At 39.2% G+C, this 21,890-nt stretch overlaps 1 protein-coding gene and 1 pseudogene across 4 annotated transcripts in view; both read right to left on the reverse strand.

Moving 5' to 3' along the window:
• Positions 1 to 1,166: 1,166 nt before the first annotated feature.
• Positions 1,167 to 21,890, reverse strand: part of LOC134928664 (uncharacterized) — a 131,178-nt gene continuing 110,454 nt past the window's right edge. For all 4 annotated transcript variants that reach the window (XM_063924630.1, XM_063924631.1, XM_063924629.1 and 1 more), the window contains one exon: positions 1,167 to 1,734. The gene's annotated coding sequence lies outside the window, so the exon portion shown is untranslated. The remainder of the gene's footprint in view (positions 1,735 to 21,890) is intronic.
• LOC134930471 (5S ribosomal RNA) lies at positions 3,462 to 3,580 on the reverse strand (annotated as a pseudogene).

A 21,890-nucleotide genomic window follows, 5' to 3' on the forward strand; every position in this document is an offset into this window, starting at 1 on the left:
CAAACCGGTCATGCTGGAGGATGTTGCAGGCAGCAGAACGTTCTCCTTGGCGTCTCCAGACTCTGTCACGTCTGTCACATGTGCTCAGTGAGAACCTGCTTTCATCTGTGAAGAGCACAGGGCGCCAGTGGCGAATTTGCCAATCTTGGTGTTCTCTGGCAAATGCCAAACGTCCTGTACGGTGTTGGGCTGTAAGCACAACCCCCACCTGTGGACGTCGGGCCCTCATACCACCCTCATGGAGTCTGTTTCTGATCGTTTGAGTAGACACATGCACATTTGTGGCTTGCTGGAGGTCATTTTGCAGGGCTCTTGCAGTCCTCCTCCTGTTCCTTCTTGCACAAAGGCGGAGGTAGCGGTCCTGCTGCTGGGTTGTTGCCCTCCGACGGCCTCCTCCACGTCTCCTGATGTACTGGCCTGTCTCCTGGTAACGCCTCCATGCTCAGGACACTACGCTGACAGACACAGCAAACCTTCTTGCCACAGCTCGCATTGATGTGCCATCCTGGATGAGCTGCACTACCTGAGCCACTTGTGTGGGTCGTAGACTCCGTCTCATGCTACCACTAGAGTGAAAGCACCGCCAGCTTTCAAAAGTGACCAAAACATCAGCCAGAAAGCATAGCAGCTGAGAAGTGGTCTGTGGTCACCACCTGCAGAACAACTCCTTTATTGGGGGTGTCTTGCTAATTGCCTATAACTCCCACCTGTTGTCTATTCCATTTGCACAACAGCATGTGAAAGTGATTGTCCATCAGTGTTGCTTCCTAAGTGGACAGTTTGATTTCACAGAAGTGTGATTGACTTGGAGTTACATTGTGTTGTTTAAGTGTTCCCTTTATTTATTTGAGCAGTGTATTATAGGAGCCGCAGCGCAGCTTAGAATAGAAGGGGCAGATACCAGCAGGGAGCACAAGGCAGAGCAGTGAGAGACACATTTCTGCCATACACGGAGCGGGATTAACCACTATGGCGTAACTGCAAATATCGATACCACCGGGGGTGAGCGGATGTTATGTGCGTGTGTCCTGCACCGGCACCCAGCGCACATTCCCCGCTTGCCCCACCGCTGCAACCACCGATGAAGCACTAGGTAAAGAGAGACTCCGGACGAGGACTGGTGACGCTGAGCCCCCCCCCCATATAACACACCGCTGCTCCGTCTCTGAGGTAGTACATGTTTATTTCTATATGATTGTGTACAATCAGCTTCCATAATAACGCTCGGGGCAGATAGCTTCTCACTGTGCCCTAGAGGGGGCAGAATCTGGGATTTATTCCTCTGTATATAAAAAAACATATGGAGAAAAACATGGAAAAAAAATATATAAAAAACACCTGTCAAGCAGAAGATATTAATGCCCTCTGTATATAACTCTGTATAATACACCCTGTATCCTGGTCAGATGTAACACAACATAAGGCTGCAGATACAATAATATTATATATGTACATAAAGTGACTGGTAGAAAAATAGAGAGATATGTGTAACAGTTCTGAGGCCGAGTGGCAGCGGGGTGCCCAGCCGACGCCACGTAGAGTCCAGCGCCCGCCTCGCAGCTTGCGATATTCCATGCCCGCACAGCGCCATCTGCAGGAATAGTCCGGTCAGTGCGCAGTCTGGTGTCCCGTGGAGGGATGGAAGTGAGAGAGTCGCCTTCACAGCTCCCGTCACATGTCACGTCCTTCTGTGCACGCCGCTGCGGAGGTGTGCGCGGTGCGGATCAGCCATACCTGCGGCACAGAGATGGGATGAGTACAAACGCCACACCAATACTATACCAAATGCAATGTCCCTACTCTACTGACCACTGCACTACAGCACCAGGGGCAATTCCACTAATGACTGCAGAGGACAGGTCTGCGGGAAGCATGGACTCCAGGTGATCGCCCAGAATCTGTACATACAACGGACCTCCGTCCTACAGTCGCCATGGAAGCCAGACAAGCGAGACTGGTAGAAGGCGTTGGGGACAGGATAGTGGCGGTCGGGAACGGGAGGTGATATAAGTTAGTAATTATTCCTCGTTATAGATTGCCCCACACATAGGAACAGGTGCTCCTAGTATGGAGGTCTGTGGTAGGGGTTATATCTAGTTTAATGGCAGCTTCAGGCGTGCACTGTGGGCAGTGCCGGATTACCAAATAGGCAGAGTAGGCGCCGTCCTATGGGCCCGCACCTTTTAGGGGCCCCACGACAACAGATCAAGTAAATACTGCTTTGATCTTGAAAGAAAACTACAATCACGTGTTTTTTAATGAAAACTTTACATTAAAGACTGCATTGGTTACCTGTATTCTACCGTATTCAATATAAAATACTTCTACTCTCACACAAAGCCATTAACCAAACTGCACCAACTTACATCACTTCGCTTATCTCATAATATCTCCCAACCCGACCTCTCCGCTCTGCACAAGATCTGCGTCTCTCATCCATACTCATTACTCGCTCCCACTCACAATTGCAGGACATTCTGTGGAATACCCTCCCACGCACAATAAGACTCTCCTCGTGTCTCAAAACCTTCAAGCGTTCCCTGAAAACTCACCTCTTCAGACAACTTGTCACATTCCAGAACCGCCCACATAACCTTCATAAACCTTCCTATCCAATTACATCTGGACTGTTTTTGCAATCTGGTGGGACTATGCTATACATAGCACCTATCCTTATGTATCCTTCCTCATTCCCTATAGAGTGTAAGCTTGCGAGCAGGGCCCTCCTACCTCTGTGTCTGTCTATTACCCAGTTTGTCTTATCGCTGTTGTTTCTCAATTATGAAGTGCTGCTATATATAAGTAACTGTAAATAAATAATAATAAAATACAGAGAAAATACTGCAGTAATGTAATGTACCATTAACAACTTACAGAACATAAACCACAGACTCACATTACAGCCTCCACATCGTAGACTGTTGGTTGGTAAAATTGAAAACTTAGTACTGACGAGGGGAGAGAAAAGAAAGCTCTTGTGTGGGCGCACTCTTATGAAAAGAAGAAGAATTCTTCAATTATGAAGATGATTAAAACATATGTTTATTAATCAAGATTAAAATAATTACCCATCTGCGATCCAAAAGAAAAGGAGTGTGAAATAATGAGAGTGTGAGAAAATATTAAAAATGTTCTGGTCTGTAAATCACGAGAGAGATATTAGAAAGGCTGCAGATACCTGATAGTCTGACACCCGTTTCTCCTGACCAGTACAGATGTTCTGTATTAATGGGACCCAGAGAGGAGGTCAGTGTTATGTCTTAGAAGGACCACTTAAATTGGGTCAATCCTGTACACTTTGCTGGTCACACGTTACTCCGTATAGCACATTTTAGAATTGTTTACTTTTTCATAACCTGATGCTTATAAAGTTGTAAAGAAAAGGATCGGAAGAGGAAAAAAGCAATTAGTGGTGATACTGCTGTTGGTGTCCACCCTTCAAAAGAAGGGGAATAGTTCCTACTCTACAACAGCGGCTATTCCCAGGGAGTCTCCTCTCAAGGTACTGACCCAGCCCGACGCTGTTTGACTTCCAAGATCGGACGAGATCGGGCATTAGCAGCGTGGTGTGATAGTAGAGAGGCTATCTACCAATGAGAGTGCACCTATATACGAATGGTAGAATTGGGAGATTTAAAGAAAGATAAGACCATAAAATGTGTGGATCTGCTTTCCACGTTAGGCAAGGTGAAACAAGAGCCACACTGTGGCGTTGTACACCTTGGATCGTGGATGAGAGTCCACAGAGAAATAGGAAGCACAGAAAGGAATAATAAGAAAAAATTAAGCCTATTGGGATACGGCTAGTGGTTGGTATCAGGGGGGAGATAAAGAAAGCAAACCAAAACTATAAGACGTAAGGTAGATTCGTAAACAAAATATAGTCAAATATACATTCTTTTTGTGCGTGGGCACCTCTGAGTGCTGTAGCAGAAAATCAATACTTAGGCAAAAGTCAAATCAGGCTTACATAGAGTATACCACACTGCATAACACATTATAATCAGGCTTACATAGAGTATACCACACTGCATAACACATTATAATCAGGCTTACATAGAGTATACCACACTGCATAACACATTATAATCAGGCTTACATAGAGTATACCACACTGCATAACACATTATAATCAGGCTTACGTAGAGTATACCACACTGCATAACACATTATAATCAGGCTTACGTAGAGTATACCACACTGCATAACACATTATAATCAGGCTTACGTAGAGTATACCACACTGCATAACACATTATAATCAGGCTTACGTAGAGTATACCACACTGCATAACACATTATAATCAAGCTTACGTAGAGTATACCACACTGCATAACACATTATAATCAAGCTTACGTAGAGTATACCACACTGCATAACACATTATAATCAAGCTTACATAGAGTATACCACACTGCATAACACATTATAATCAAGCTTACGTAGAGTATACCACACTGCATAACACATTATAATCAGGCTTACGTAGAGTATACCACACTGCATAACACATTATAATCAGGCTTACGTAGAGTATACCACACTGCATAACACATTCTAATCAAGCTTACATAGAGTATACCACACTGCATAACACATTCTAATCAGGCTTACGTAGAGTATACCACACTGCATAACACATTCTAATCAGGCTTACGTAGAGTATACCACACTGCATAACACATTCTAATCAGGCTTACGTAGAGTATACCACACTGCATAACACATTCTAATCAGGCTTACATAGAGTATACCACACTGCATAACACATTATAATCAAGCTTACATAGAGTATACCACACTGCATAACACATTATAATCAGGCTTACGTAGAGTATACCACACTGCATAACACATTATAATCAGGCTTACGTAGAGTATACCACACTGCATAACACATTATAATCAGGCTTACATAGAGTATACCACACTGCATAACACATTATAATCAGGCTTACATAGAGTATACCACACTGCATAACACATTATAATCAGGCTTACATAGAGTATACCACACTGCATAACACATTATAATCAAGCTTACATAGAGTATACCACACTGCATAACACATTATAATCAGGCTTACGTAGAGTATACCACACTGCATAACACATTATAATCAGGCTTACGTAGAGTATACCACACTGCATAACACATTATAATCAGGCTTACATAGAGTATACCACACTGCATAACACATTATAATCAGGCTTACATAGAGTATACCACACTGCATAACACATTATAATCAGGCTTACGTAGAGTATACCACACTGCATAACACATTATAATCAGGCTTACGTAGAGTATACCACACTGCATAACACATTATAATCAGGCTTACATAGAGTATACCACACTGCATAACACATTATAATCAGGCTTACGTAGAGTATACCACACTGCATAACACATTATAATCAGGCTTACGTAGAGTATACCACACTGCATAACACATTATAATCAGGCTTACGTAGAGTATACCACACTGCATAACACATTCTAATCAGGCTTACACAGAGTATACCACACTGCATAACACGTTATAATCAGGCTTACGTAGAGTATACCACACTGCATAACACATTATAATCAGGCTTACGTAGAGTATACCACACTGCATAACACATTCTAATCAGGCTTACACAGAGTATACCACACTGCATAACACGTTATAATCAGGCTTACGTAGAGTATACCACACTGCATAACACATTATAATCAGGCTTACGTAGAGTATACCACACTGCATAACACATTATAATCAGGCTTACATAGAGTATACCACACTGCATAACACATTATAATCAGGCTTACGTAGAGTATACCACACTGCATAACACATTATAATCAGGCTTACGTAGAGTATACCACACTGCATAACACATTCTAATCAGGCTTACGTAGAGTATACCACACTGCATAACACATTCTAATCAGGCTTACGTAGAGTATACCACACTGCATAACACATTCTAATCAGGCTTACGTAGAGTATACCACACTGCATAACACATTCTAATCAGGCTTACGTAGAGTATACCACACTGCATAACACATTATAATCAGGCTTACATAGAGTATACCACACTGCATAACACATTCTAATCAGGCTTACGTAGAGTATACCACACTGCATAACACATTCTAATCAGGCTTACGTAGAGTATACCACACTGCATAACACATTCTAATCAGGCTTACACAGAGTATACCACACTGCATAACACGTTATAATCAGGCTTACGTAGAGTATACCACACTGCATAACACATTATAATCAGGCTTACGTAGAGTATACCACACTGCATAACACATTATAATCAGGCTTACATAGAGTATACCACACTGCATAACACATTATAATCAGGCTTACGTAGAGTATACCACACTGCATAACACATTCTAATCAGGCTTACATGGAGTATACCACACTGCATAACACATTCTAATCAGGCTTACGTAGAGTATACCACACTGCATAACACATTATAATCAGGCTTACATAGAGTATACCACACTGCATAACACATTCTAATCAGGCTTACATAGAGTATACCACACTGCATAACACATTCTAATCAGGCTTACATAGAGTATACCACACTGCATAACACATTCTAATCAGGCTTACGTAGAGTATACCACACTGCATAACACATTCTAATCAGGCTTACGTAGAGTATACCACACTGCATAACACATTATAATCAGGCTTACGTAGAGTATACCACACTGCATAACACATTCTAATCAGGCTTACATAGAGTATACCACACTGCATAACACATTATAATCAAGCTTACATAGAGTATACCACACTGCATAACACATTATAATCAGGCTTACATAGAGTATACCACACTGCATAACACATTATAATCAGGCTTACGTAGAGTATACCACACTGCATAACACATTATAATCAGGCTTACATAGAGTATACCACACTGCATAACACATTATAATCAGGCTTACATAGAGTATACCACACTGCATAACACATTATAATCAGGCTTACATAGAGTATACCACACTGCATAACACATTATAATCAAGCTTACATAGAGTATACCACACTGCATAACACATTATAATCAGGCTTACGTAGAGTATACCACACTGCATAACACATTATAATCAGGCTTACGTAGAGTATACCACACTGCATAACACATTATAATCAGGCTTACATAGAGTATACCACACTGCATAACACATTATAATCAGGCTTACATAGAGTATACCACACTGCATAACACATTATAATCAGGCTTACGTAGAGTATACCACACTGCATAACACATTATAATCAGGCTTACGTAGAGTATACCACACTGCATAACACATTATAATCAGGCTTACGTAGAGTATACCACACTGCATAACACATTATAATCAAGCTTACATAGAGTATACCACACTGCATAACACATTATAATCAGGCTTACGTAGAGTATACCACACTGCATAACACATTATAATCAGGCTTACATAGAGTATACCACACTGCATAACACATTATAATCAGGCTTACGTAGAGTATACCACACTGCATAACACATTATAATCAGGCTTACATAGAGTATACCACACTGCATAACACATTCTAATCAGGCTTACGTAGAGTATACCACACTGCATAACACATTCTAATCAGGCTTACGTAGAGTATACCACACTGCATAACACATTATAATCAGGCTTACATAGAGTATACCACACTGCATAACACATTCTAATCAGGCTTACATAGAGTATACCACACTGCATAACACATTCTAATCAGGCTTACGTAGAGTATACCACACTGCATAACACATTATAATCAGGCTTACATAGAGTATACCACACTGCATAACACATTCTAATCAGGCTTACGTAGAGTATACCACACTGCATAACACATTCTAATCAGGCTTACGTAGAGTATACCACACTGCATAACACATTCTAATCAGGCTTACACAGAGTATACCACACTGCATAACACGTTATAATCAGGCTTACGTAGAGTATACCACACTGCATAACACATTATAATCAGGCTTACGTAGAGTATACCACACTGCATAACACATTATAATCAGGCTTACGTAGAGTATACCACACTGCATAACACATTATAATCAGGCTTACGTAGAGTATACCACACTGCATAACACATTATAATCAGGCTTACGTAGAGTATACCACACTGCATAACACATTATAATCAGGCTTACATAGAGTATACCACACTGCATAACACATTATAATAAGGCTTACGTAGAGTATACCACACTGCATAAAACATTATAATCAGGCTTACGTAGAGTATACCACACTGCATAACACATTCTAATCAGGCTTACACAGAGTATACCACACTGCATAACACATTATAATCAGGCTTACGTAGAGTATACCACACTGCATAACACATTATAATCAGGCTTACATAGAGTATACCACACAGCATAACACATTATAATCAGGCTTACATAGAGTATACCACACAGCATAACACATTATAATCAGGCTTACATAGAGTATACCACACTGCATAACACGTTATATTCAGGCTTACGTAGAGTATACCACACTGCATAACACATTCTAATCAGGCTTACGTAGAGTATACCACACTGCATAACACATTCTAATCAGGCTTACACAGAGTATACCACACTGCATAACACGTTATAATCAGGCTTACGTAGAGTATACCACACTGCATAACACATTCTAATCAGGCTTACGTAGAGTATACCACACTGCATAACACATTCTAATCAGGCTTACGTAGAGTATACCACACTGCATAACACATTCTAATCAGGCTTACGTAGAGTATACCACACTGCATAACACATTCTAATCAGGCTTACGTAGAGTATACCACACTGCATAACACATTCTAATCAGGCTTACGTAGAGTATACCACACTGCATAACACATTCTAATCAGGCTTACGTAGAGTATACCACACTGCATAACACATTCTAATCAGGCTTACGTAGAGTATACCACACTGCATAACACATTCTAATCAGGCTTACATAGAGTATACCACACTGCATAACACATTCTAATCAGGCTTACATAGAGTATACCACACTGCATAACACATTCTAATCAGGCTTACATAGAGTATACCACACTGCATAACACATTCTAATCAGGCTTACATAGAGTATACCACACTGCATAACACATTCTAATCAGGCTTACGTAGAGTATACCACACTGCATAACACATTCTAATCAGGCTTACGTAGAGTATACCACACTGCATAACACATTCTAATCAGGCTTACGTAGAGTATACCACACTGCATAACACATTCTAATCAGGCTTACACAGAGTATACCACACTGCATAACACGTTATAATCAGGCTTACGTAGAGTATACCACACTGCATAACACATTCTAATCAGGCTTACGTAGAGTATACCACACTGCATAACACATTCTAATCAGGCTTACGTAGAGTATACCACACTGCATAACACATTCTAATCAGGCTTACGTAGAGTATACCACACTGCATAACACATTCTAATCAGGCTTACATAGAGTATACCACACTGCATAACACATTCTAATCAGGCTTACATAGAGTATACCACACTGCATAACACATTCTAATCAGGCTTACGTAGAGTATACCACACTGCATAACACATTCTAATCAGGCTTACGTAGAGTATACCACACTGCATAACACATTCTAATCAGGCTTACATAGAGTATACCACACTGCATAACACATTCTAATCAGGCTTACATAGAGTATACCACACTGCATAACACATTATAATCAAGCTTACATAGAGTATACCACACTGCATAACACATTATAATCAGGCTTACGTAGAGTATACCACACTGCATAACACATTATAATCAGGCTTACGTAGAGTATACCACACTGCATAACACATTATAATCAGGCTTACATAGAGTATACCACACTGCATAACACATTATAATCAGGCTTACATAGAGTATACCACACTGCATAACACATTATAATCAGGCTTACGTAGAGTATACCACACTGCATAACACATTATAATCAGGCTTACGTAGAGTATACCACACTGCATAACACATTATAATCAGGCTTACGTAGAGTATACCACACTGCATAACACATTATAATCAAGCTTACATAGAGTATACCACACTGCATAACACATTATAATCAGGCTTACGTAGAGTATACCACACTGCATAACACATTATAATCAGGCTTACATAGAGTATACCACACTGCATAACACATTATAATCAGGCTTACGTAGAGTATACCACACTGCATAACACATTATAATCAGGCTTACGTAGAGTATACCACACTGCATAACACATTATAATCAGGCTTACGTAGAGTATACCACACTGCATAACACATTATAATCAGGCTTACATAGAGTATACCACACTGCATAACACATTCTAATCAGGCTTACGTAGAGTATACCACACTGCATAACACATTCTAATCAGGCTTACGTAGAGTATACCACACTGCATAACACATTCTAATCAGGCTTACATAGAGTATACCACACTGCATAACACATTCTAATCAGGCTTACATAGAGTATACCACACTGCATAACACATTCTAATCAGGCTTACGTAGAGTATACCACACTGCTTAACACATTATAATCAGGCTTACACAGAGTATACCACACTGCATAACACGTTATAATCAGGCTTACGTAGAGTATACCACACTGCATAACACATTATAATCAGGCTTACGTAGAGTATACCACACTGCATAACACATTATAATCAGGCTTACATAGAGTATACCACACTGCATAACACATTCTAATCAGGCTTACGTAGAGTATACCACACTGCATAACACATTCTAATCAGGCTTACATGGAGTATACCACACTGCATAACACATTCTAATCAGGCTTACGTAGAGTATACCACACTGCATAACACATTCTAATCAGGCTTACATAGAGTATACCACACTGCATAACACATTCTAATCAGGCTTACATAGAGTATACCACACTGCATAACACATTCTAATCAGGCTTACATAGAGTATACCACACTGCATAACACATTCTAATCAGGCTTACGTAGAGTATACCACACTGCATAACACATTCTAATCAGGCTTACGTAGAGTATACCACACTGCATAACACATTCTAATCAGGCTTACGTAGAGTATACCACACTGCATAACACATTCTAATCAGGCTTACGTAGAGTATACCACACTGCATAACACATTCTAATCAGGCTTACACAGAGTATACCACACTGCATAACACATTATAATCAGGCTTACGTAGAGTATACCACACTGCATAACACATTATAATCAGGCTTACGTAGAGTATACCACACTGCATAACACATTATAATCAGGCTTACATAGAGTATACCACACAGCATAACACATTATAATCAGGCTTACATAGAGTATACCACACAGCATAACACATTATAATCAGGCTTACATAGAGTATACCACACAGCATAACACATTATAATCAGGCTTACATAGAGTATACCACACTGCATAACACGTTATAATCAGGCTTACGTAGAGTATACCACACTGCATAACACATTCTAATCAGGCTTACGTAGAGTATACCACACTGCATAACACATTCTAATCAGGCTTACACAGAGTATACCACACTGCATAACACGTTATAATCAGGCTTACGTAGAGTATACCACACTGCATAACACATTCTAATCAGGCTTACGTAGAGTATACCACACTGCATAACACATTCTAATCAGGCTTACGTAGAGTATACCACACTGCATAACACATTCTAATCAGGCTTACGTAGAGTATACCACACTGCATAACACATTCTAATCAGGCTTACGTAGAGTATACCACACTGCATAACACATTATAATCAAGCTTACATAGAGTATACCACACTGCATAACACATTATAATCAGGCTTACGTAGAGTATACCACACTGCATAACACATTATAATCAGGCTTACATAGAGTATACCACACTGCATAACACATTATAATCAGGCTTACATAGAGTATACCACACTGCATAACACATTATAATCAAGCTTACATAGAGTATACCACACTGCATAACACATTATAATCAGGCTTACGTAGAGTATACCACACTGCATAACACATTATAATCAGGCTTACGTAGAGTATACCACACTGCATAACACATTATAATCAGGCTTACATAGAGTATACCACACTGCATAACACATTATAATCAGGCTTACGTAGAGTATACCACACTGCATAACACATTATAATCAGGCTTACGTAGAGTATACCACACTGCATAACACATTATAATCAGGCTTACGTAGAGTATACCACACTGCATAACACATTATAATCAAGCTTACATAGAGTATACCACACTGCATAACACATTATAATCAGGCTTACGTAGAGTATACCACACTGCATAACACATTATAATCAGGCTTACATAGAGTATACCACACTGCATAACACATTATAATCAGGCTTACGTAGAGTATACCACACTGCATAACACATTATAATCAGGCTTACGTAGAGTATACCACACTGCATAACACATTATAATCAGGCTTACGTAGAGTATACCACACTGCATAACACATTATAATCAGGCTTACATAGAGTATACCACACTGCATAACACATTATAATCAGGCTTACGTAGAGTATACCACACTGCATAACACATTATAATCAGGCTTACGTAGAGTATACCACACTGCATAACACATTATAATCAGGCTTACATAGAGTATACCACACTGCATAACACATTATAATCAGGCTTACGTAGAGTATACCACACTGCATAACACATTATAATCAGGCTTACATAGAGTATACCACACTGCATAACACATTCTAATCAGGCTTACGTAGAGTATACCACACTGCATAACACATTCTAATCAGGCTTACGTAGAGTATACCACACTGCATAACACATTCTAATCAGGCTTACACAGAGTATACCACACTGCATAACACGTTATAATCAGGCTTACGTAGAGTATACCACACTGCATAACACATTATAATCAGGCTTACGTAGAGTATACCACACTGCATAACACATTATAATCAGGCTTACGTAGAGTATACCACACTGCATAACACATTATAATCAGGCTTACGTAGAGTATACCACACTGCATAACACATTATAATCAGGCTTACGTAGAGTATACCACACTGCATAACACATTCTAATCAGGCTTACATAGAGTATACCACACTGCATAACACATTATAATAAGGCTTACGTAGAGTATACCACACTGCATAAAACATTATAATCAGGCTTACGTAGAGTATACCACACTGCATAACACATTATAATCAGGCTTACGTAGAGTATACCACACTGCATAACACATTATAATCAGGCTTACGTAGAGTATACCACACTGCATAACACATTATAATCAGGCTTACGTAGAGTATACCACACTGCATAACACATTATAATCAGGCTTACATAGAGTATACCACACTGCATAACACATTATAATAAGGCTTACGTAGAGTATACCACACTGCATAAAACATTATAATCAGGCTTACGTAGAGTATACCACACTGCATAACACATTATAATCAGGCTTACGTAGAGTATACCACACTGCATAACACATTATAATCAGGCTTACATAGAGTATACCACACTGCATAACACATTATAATCAGGCTTACATAGAGTATACCACACAGCATAACACATTATAATCAGGCTTACATAGAGTATACCACACTGCATAACACATTATAATCAGGCTTACATAGAGTATACCACACAGCATAACACATTATAATAAGGCTTACGTAGAGTATACCACACTGCATAAAACATTATAATCAGGCTTACGTAGAGTATACCACACTGCATAACACATTATAATCAGGCTTACGTAGAGTATACCACACTGCATAACACATTATAATCAGGCTTACGTAGAGTATACCACACTGCATAACACATTATAATCAGGCTTACGTAGAGTATACCACACTGCATAACACATTATAATCAGGCTTACGTAGAGTATACCACACTGCATAACACATTATAATAAGGCTTACGTAGAGTATACCACACTGCATAAAACATTATAATCAGGCTTACGTAGAGTATACCACACTGCATAACACATTATAATCAGGCTTACGTAGAGTATACCACACTGCATAACACATTATAATCAGGCTTACGTAGAGTATACCACACTGCATAACACATTATAATCAGGCTTACATAGAGTATACCACACAGCATAACACATTATAATCAGGCTTACATAGAGTATACCACACAGCATAACACATTATAATCAGGCTTACATAGAGTATACCACACTGCATAACACGTTATAATCAGGCTTACGTAGAGTATACCACACTGCATAACACATTCTAATCAGGCTTACGTAGAGTATACCACACTGCATAACACATTCTAATCAGGCTTACACAGAGTATACCACACTGCATAACACGTTATAATCAGGCTTACGTAGAGTATACCACACTGCATAACACATTCTAATCAGGCTTACGTAGAGTATACCACACTGCATAACACATTCTAATCAGGCTTACGTAGAGTATACCACACTGCATAACACATTCTAATCAGGCTTACGTAGAGTATACCACACTGCATAACACATTCTAATCAGGCTTACGTAGAGTATACCACACTGCATAACACATTCTAATCAGGCTTACGTAGAGTATACCACACTGCATAACACATTCTAATCAGGCTTACGTAGAGTATACCACACTGCATAACACATTCTAATCAGGCTTACGTAGAGTATACCACACTGCATAACACATTCTAATCAGGCTTACGTAGAGTATACCACACTGCATAACACATTCTAATCAGGCTTACATAGAGTATACCACACTGCATAACACATTCTAATCAGGCTTACATAGAGTATACCACACTGCATAACACATTCTAATCAGGCTTACATAGAGTATACCACACTGCATAACACATTCTAATCAGGCTTACATAGAGTATACCACACTGCATAACACATTCTAATCAGGCTTACGTAGAGTATACCACACTGCATAACACATTCTAATCAGGCTTACGTAGAGTATACCACACTGCATAACACATTCTAATCAGGCTTACGTAGAGTATACCACACTGCATAACACATTCTAATCAGGCTTACACAGAGTATACCACACTGCATAACACGTTATAATCAGGCTTACGTAGAGTATACCACACTGCATAACACATTCTAATCAGGCTTACGTAGAGTATACCACACTGCATAACACATTCTAATCAGGCTTACGTAGAGTATACCACACTGCATAACACATTCTAATCAGGCTTACGTAGAGTATACCACACTGCATAACACATTCTAATCAGGCTTACATAGAGTATACCACACTGCATAACACATTCTAATCAGGCTTACATAGAGTATACCACACTGCATAACACATTCTAATCAGGCTTACGTAGAGTATACCACACTGCATAACACATTCTAATCAGGCTTACGTAGAGTATACCACACTGCATAACACATTCTAATCAGGCTTACATAGAGTATACCACACTGCATAACACATTCTAATCAGGCTTACATAGAGTATACCACACTGCATAACACATTATAATCAAGCTTACATAGAGTATACCACACTGCATAACACATTATAATCAGGCTTACGTAGAGTATACCACACTGCATAACACATTATAATCAGGCTTACGTAGAGTATACCACACTGCATAACACATTATAATCAGGCTTACATAGAGTATACCACACTGCATAACACATTATAATCAGGCTTACATAGAGTATACCACACTGCATAACACATTATAATCAGGCTTACGTAGAGTATACCACACTGCATAACACATTATAATCAGGCTTACGTAGAGTATACCACACTGCATAACACATTATAATCAGGCTTACGTAGAGTATACCACACTGCATAACACATTATAATCAAGCTTACATAGAGTATACCACACTGCATAACACATTATAATCAGGCTTACGTAGAGTATACCACACTGCATAACACATTATAATCAGGCTTACATAGAGTATACCACACTGCATAACACATTATAATCAGGCTTACGTAGAGTATACCACACTGCATAACACATTATAATCAGGCTTACGTAGAGTATACCACACTGCATAACACATTATAATCAGGCTTACGTAGAGTATACCACACTGCATAACACATTATAATCAGGCTTACATAGAGTATACCACACTGCATAACACATTCTAATCAGGCTTACGTAGAGTATACCACACTGCATAACACATTCTAATCAGGCTTACGTAGAGTATACCACACTGCATAACACATTCTAATCAGGCTTACATAGAGTATACCACACTGCATAACACATTCTAATCAGGCTTACGTAGAGTATACCACACTGCATAACACATTCTAATCAGGCTTACATAGAGTATACCACACTGCATAACACATTCTAATCAGGCTTACGTAGAGTATACCACACTGCATAACACATTCTAATCAGGCTTACGTAGAGTATACCACACTGCTTAACACATTCTAATCAGGCTTACACAGAGTATACCACACTGCATAACACGTTATAATCAGGCTTACGTAGAGTATACCACACTGCATAACACATTATAATCAGGCTTACGTAGAGTATACCACACTGCATAACACATTATAATCAGGCTTACATAGAGTATACCACACTGCATAACACATTCTAATCAGGCTTACGTAGAGTATACCACACTGCATAACACATTCTAATCAGGCTTACATGGAGTATACCACACTGCATAACACATTCTAATCAGGCTTACGTAGAGTATACCACACTGCATAACACATTCTAATCAGGCTTACATAGAGTATACCACACTGCATAACACATTCTAATCAGGCTTACATAGAGTATACCACACTGCATAACACATTCTAATCAGGCTTACATAGAGTATACCACACTGCATAACACATTCTAATCAGGCTTACGTAGAGTATACCACACTGCATAACACATTCTAATCAGGCTTACGTAGAGTATACCACACTGCATAACACATTCTAATCAGGCTTACGTAGAGTATACCACACTGCATAACACATTCTAATCAGGCTTACGTAGAGTATACCACACTGCATAACACATTCTAATCAGGCTTACACAGAGTATACCACACTGCATAACACATTCTAATCAGGCTTACGTAGAGTATACCACACTGCATAACACATTCTAATCAGGCTTACGTAGAGTATACCACACTGCATAACACATTATAATCAAGCTTACATAGAGTATACCACACTGCATAACACATTATAATCAGGCTTACATAGAGTATACCACACTGCATAACACATTATAATCAGGCTTACGTAGAGTATACCACACTGCATAACACATTATAATCAGGCTTACATAGAGTATACCACACTGCATAACACATTATAATCAGGCTTACATAGAGTATACCACACTGCATAACACATTATAATCAGGCTTACATAGAGTATACCACACTGCATAACACATTATAATCAAGCTTACATAGAGTATACCACACTGCATAACACATTATAATCAGGCTTACGTAGAGTATACCACACTGCATAACACATTATAATCAGGCTTACGTAGAGTATACCACACTGCATAACACATTATAATCAGGCTTACGTAGAGTATACCACACTGCATAACACATTCTAATCAGGCTTACGTAGAGTATACCACACTGCATAACACATTCTAATCAGGCTTACGTAGAGTATACCACACTGCATAACACATTCTAATCAGGCTTACGTAGAGTATACCACACTGCATAACACATTCTAATCAGGCTTACATAGAGTATACCACACTGCATAACACATTCTAATCAGGCTTACATAGAGTATACCACACTGCATAACACATTCTAATCAGGCTTACATAGAGTATACCACACTGCATAACACATTCTAATCAGGCTTACGTAGAGTATACCACACTGCATAACACATTCTAATCAGGCTTACGTAGAGTATACCACACTGCATAACACATTCTAATCAGGATTACGTAGAGTATACCACACTGCATAACACATTCTAATCAGGCTTACGTAGAGTATACCACACTGCATAACACATTCTAATCAGGCTTACACAGAGTATACCACACTGCATAACACGTTATAATCAGGCTTACGTAGAGTATACCACACTGCATAACACATTCTAATCAGGCTTACGTAGAGTATACCACACTGCATAACACATTCTAATCAGGCTTACGTAGAGTATACCACACTGCATAACACATTCTAATCAGGCTTACGTAGAGTATACCACACTGCATAACACATTCTAATCAGGCTTACGTAGAGTATACCACACTGCATAACACATTCTAATCAGGCTTACGTAGAGTATACCACACTGCATAACACATTCTAATCAGGCTTACGTAGAGTATACCACACTGCATAACACATTCTAATCAGGCTTACGTAGAGTATACCACACTGCATAACACATTCTAATCAGGCTTACGTAGAGTATACCACACTGCATAACACATTCTAATCAGGCTTACATAGAGTATACCACACTGCATAACACATTCTAATCAGGCTTACATAGAGTATACCACACTGCATAACACATTCTAATCAGGCTTACATAGAGTATACCACACTGCATAACACATTCTAATCAGGCTTACATAGAGTATACCACACTGCATAACACATTCTAATCAGGCTTACGTAGAGTATACCACACTGCATAACACATTCTAATCAGGCTTACGTAGAGTATACCACACTGCATAACACATTCTAATCAGGCTTACGTAGAGTATACCACACTGCATAACACATTCTAATCAGGCTTACACAGAGTATACCACACTGCATAACACGTTATAATCAGGCTTACGTAGAGTATACCACACTGCATAACACATTCTAATCAGGCTTACGTAGAGTATACCACACTGCATAACACATTCTAATCAGGCTTACGTAGAGTATACCACACTGCATAACACATTCTAATCAGGCTTACGTAGAGTATACCACAATGCATAACACATTCTAATCAGGCTTACGTAGAGTATACCACACTGCATAACACATTCTAATCAGGCTTACATAGAGTATACCACACTGCATAACACATTCTAATCAGGCTTACATAGAGTATACCACACTGCATAACACATTATAATCAGGCTTACGTAGAGTATACCACACTGCATAACACATTATAATCAGGCTTACGTAGAGTATACCACACTGCATAACACATTATAATCAGGCTTACGTAGAGTATACCACACTGCATAACACATTATAATCAGGCTTACGTAGAGTATACCACACTGCATAACACATTCTAATCAGGCTTACGTAGAGTATACCACACTGCATAACACATTCTAATCAGGCTTACGTAGAGTATACCACACTGCATAACACATTCTAATCAGGCTTACGTAGAGTATACCACACTGCATAACACATTATAATCAGGCTTACGTAGAGTATACCACACTGCATAACACATTCTAATCAGGCTTACATAGAGTATACCACACTGCATAACACATTATAATCAGGCTTACGTAGAGTATACCACACTGCATAACACATTATAATCAGGCTTACGTAGAGTATACCACACTGCATAACACATTATAATCAGGCTTACGTAGAGTAGCGGATGGGCGGTGTAAGAACGGTGGGCGGGCGGCGGTATACGATTGCGAGCGTACGCCCGCCCACCCGCTACTGTCATCAGGCGCTCCCATGCTCGGATTAGCTGGGATGCGCCGCGTACACGTACCTATTGGCCTCATGCGCCGTGATTGGAGCTTCCAAACTCCCGCCCCCATGCCTCATTGGATTACAATAGCCTATTGGCTGCTACCCGCGCTTGCAGGGTTTTTAAATCCCTCATGGAGTACCAGCTGTGAGATCCGGAGAGTGAACAAGCCCAAAGGGTGAAACGCGTTTTCCACGGATTCTACAGAGGGACTTTCCCATGGAGGACTTCGTATCACCACCTGTCTCCTGAATTTGACACAATGAGTATCTTTTTCTCCTTATTTTTAATTTAAGTTTGAATTATTATTGCTATATATCTCTGTATGCGCTTATCCTTACTTGGCATATTAATAACCATTGCAGACCAGGTACCCAGGATTTTCTGTGTACATCACAGTTTACAAATCCCACTGATTATAGGTTAATTTTGTTCCTTGCTACACTGCCTGATTATAATGTGTTATGCAGTGTGGTATACTCTATGTAAGCCTGATTATAATGTGTTATGCAGTGTGGTATACTCTACGTAAGCCTTATTATAATGTGTTATGCAGTGTGGTATACTCTACGTAAGCCTGATTATAATGTGTTATGCAGTGTGGTATACTCTACGTAAGCCTGATTATAATGTGTTATGCAGTGTGGTATACTCTACGTAAGCCTGATTATAATGTGTTATGCAGTGTGGTATACTCTATGTAAGCCTGATTAGAATGTGTTATGCAGTGTGGTATACTCTATGTAAGCCTGATTAGAATGTGTTATGCAGTGTGGTATACTCTATGTAAGCCTGATTATAATGTGTTATGCAGTGTGGTATACTCTACGTAAGCCTGATTATAATGTGTTATGCAGTGTGGTATACTCTACGTAAGCCTGATTATAATGTGTTATGCAGTGTGGTATACTCTACGTAAGCCTGATTATAATGTGTTATGCAGTGTGGTATACTCTATGTAAGCCTGATTAGAATGTGTTATGCAGTGTGGTATACTCTATGTAAGCCTGATTATAATGTGTTATGCAGTGTGGTATACTCTATGTAAGCTTGATTATAATGTGTTATGCAGTGTGGTATACTCTACGTAAGCCTGATTATAATGTGTTATGCAGTGTGGTATACTCTACGTAAGCCTGATTATAATGTGTTATGCAGTGTGGTATACTCTACGTAAGCCTGATTATAATGTGTTATGCAGTGTGGTATACTCTATGTAAGCCTGATTATATTGTGTTATGCAGTGTGGTATACTCTATGTAAGCCTGATTATAATGTGTTATGCAGTGTGGTATACTCTATGTAAGCCTGATTATAATGTGTTATGCAGTGTGGTATACTCTACGTAAGCCTGATTAGAATGTGTTATGCAGTGTGGTATACTCTACGTAAGCCTGATTATAATGTGTTATGCAGTGTGGTATACTCTACGTAAGCCTGATTATAATGTGTTATGCAGTGTGGTATACTCTACGTAAGCCTGATTATAATGTGTTATGCAGTGTGGTATACTCTATGTAAGCCTGATTATAATGTGTTATGCAGTGTGGTATACTCTATGTAAGCCTGATTAGAATGTGTTATGCAGTGTGGTATACTCTATGTAAGCCTGATTAGAATGTGTTATGCAGTGTGGTATACTCTATGTAAGCCTGATTATAATGTGTTATGCAGTGTGGTATACTCTATGTAAGCCTGATTATAATGTGTTATGCAGTGTGGTATACTCTATGTAAGCCTGATTATAATGTGTTATGCAGTGTGGTATACTCTATGTAAGCCTGATTATAATGTGTTATGCAGTGTGGTATACTCTATGTAAGCCTGATTATAATGTGTTATGCAGTGTGGTATACTCTATGTAAGCCTGATTATAATGTGTTATGCAGTGTGGTATACTCTATGTAAGCCTGATTATAATGTGTTATGCAGTGTGGTATACTCTATGTAAGCCTGATTATAATGTGTTATGCAGTGTGGTA

Source organism: Pseudophryne corroboree, chromosome 5 (genome assembly GCF_028390025.1).
Source record: "Pseudophryne corroboree isolate aPseCor3 chromosome 5, aPseCor3.hap2, whole genome shotgun sequence".
Classification (NCBI taxonomy): domain Eukaryota; kingdom Metazoa; phylum Chordata; class Amphibia; order Anura; family Myobatrachidae; genus Pseudophryne; species Pseudophryne corroboree.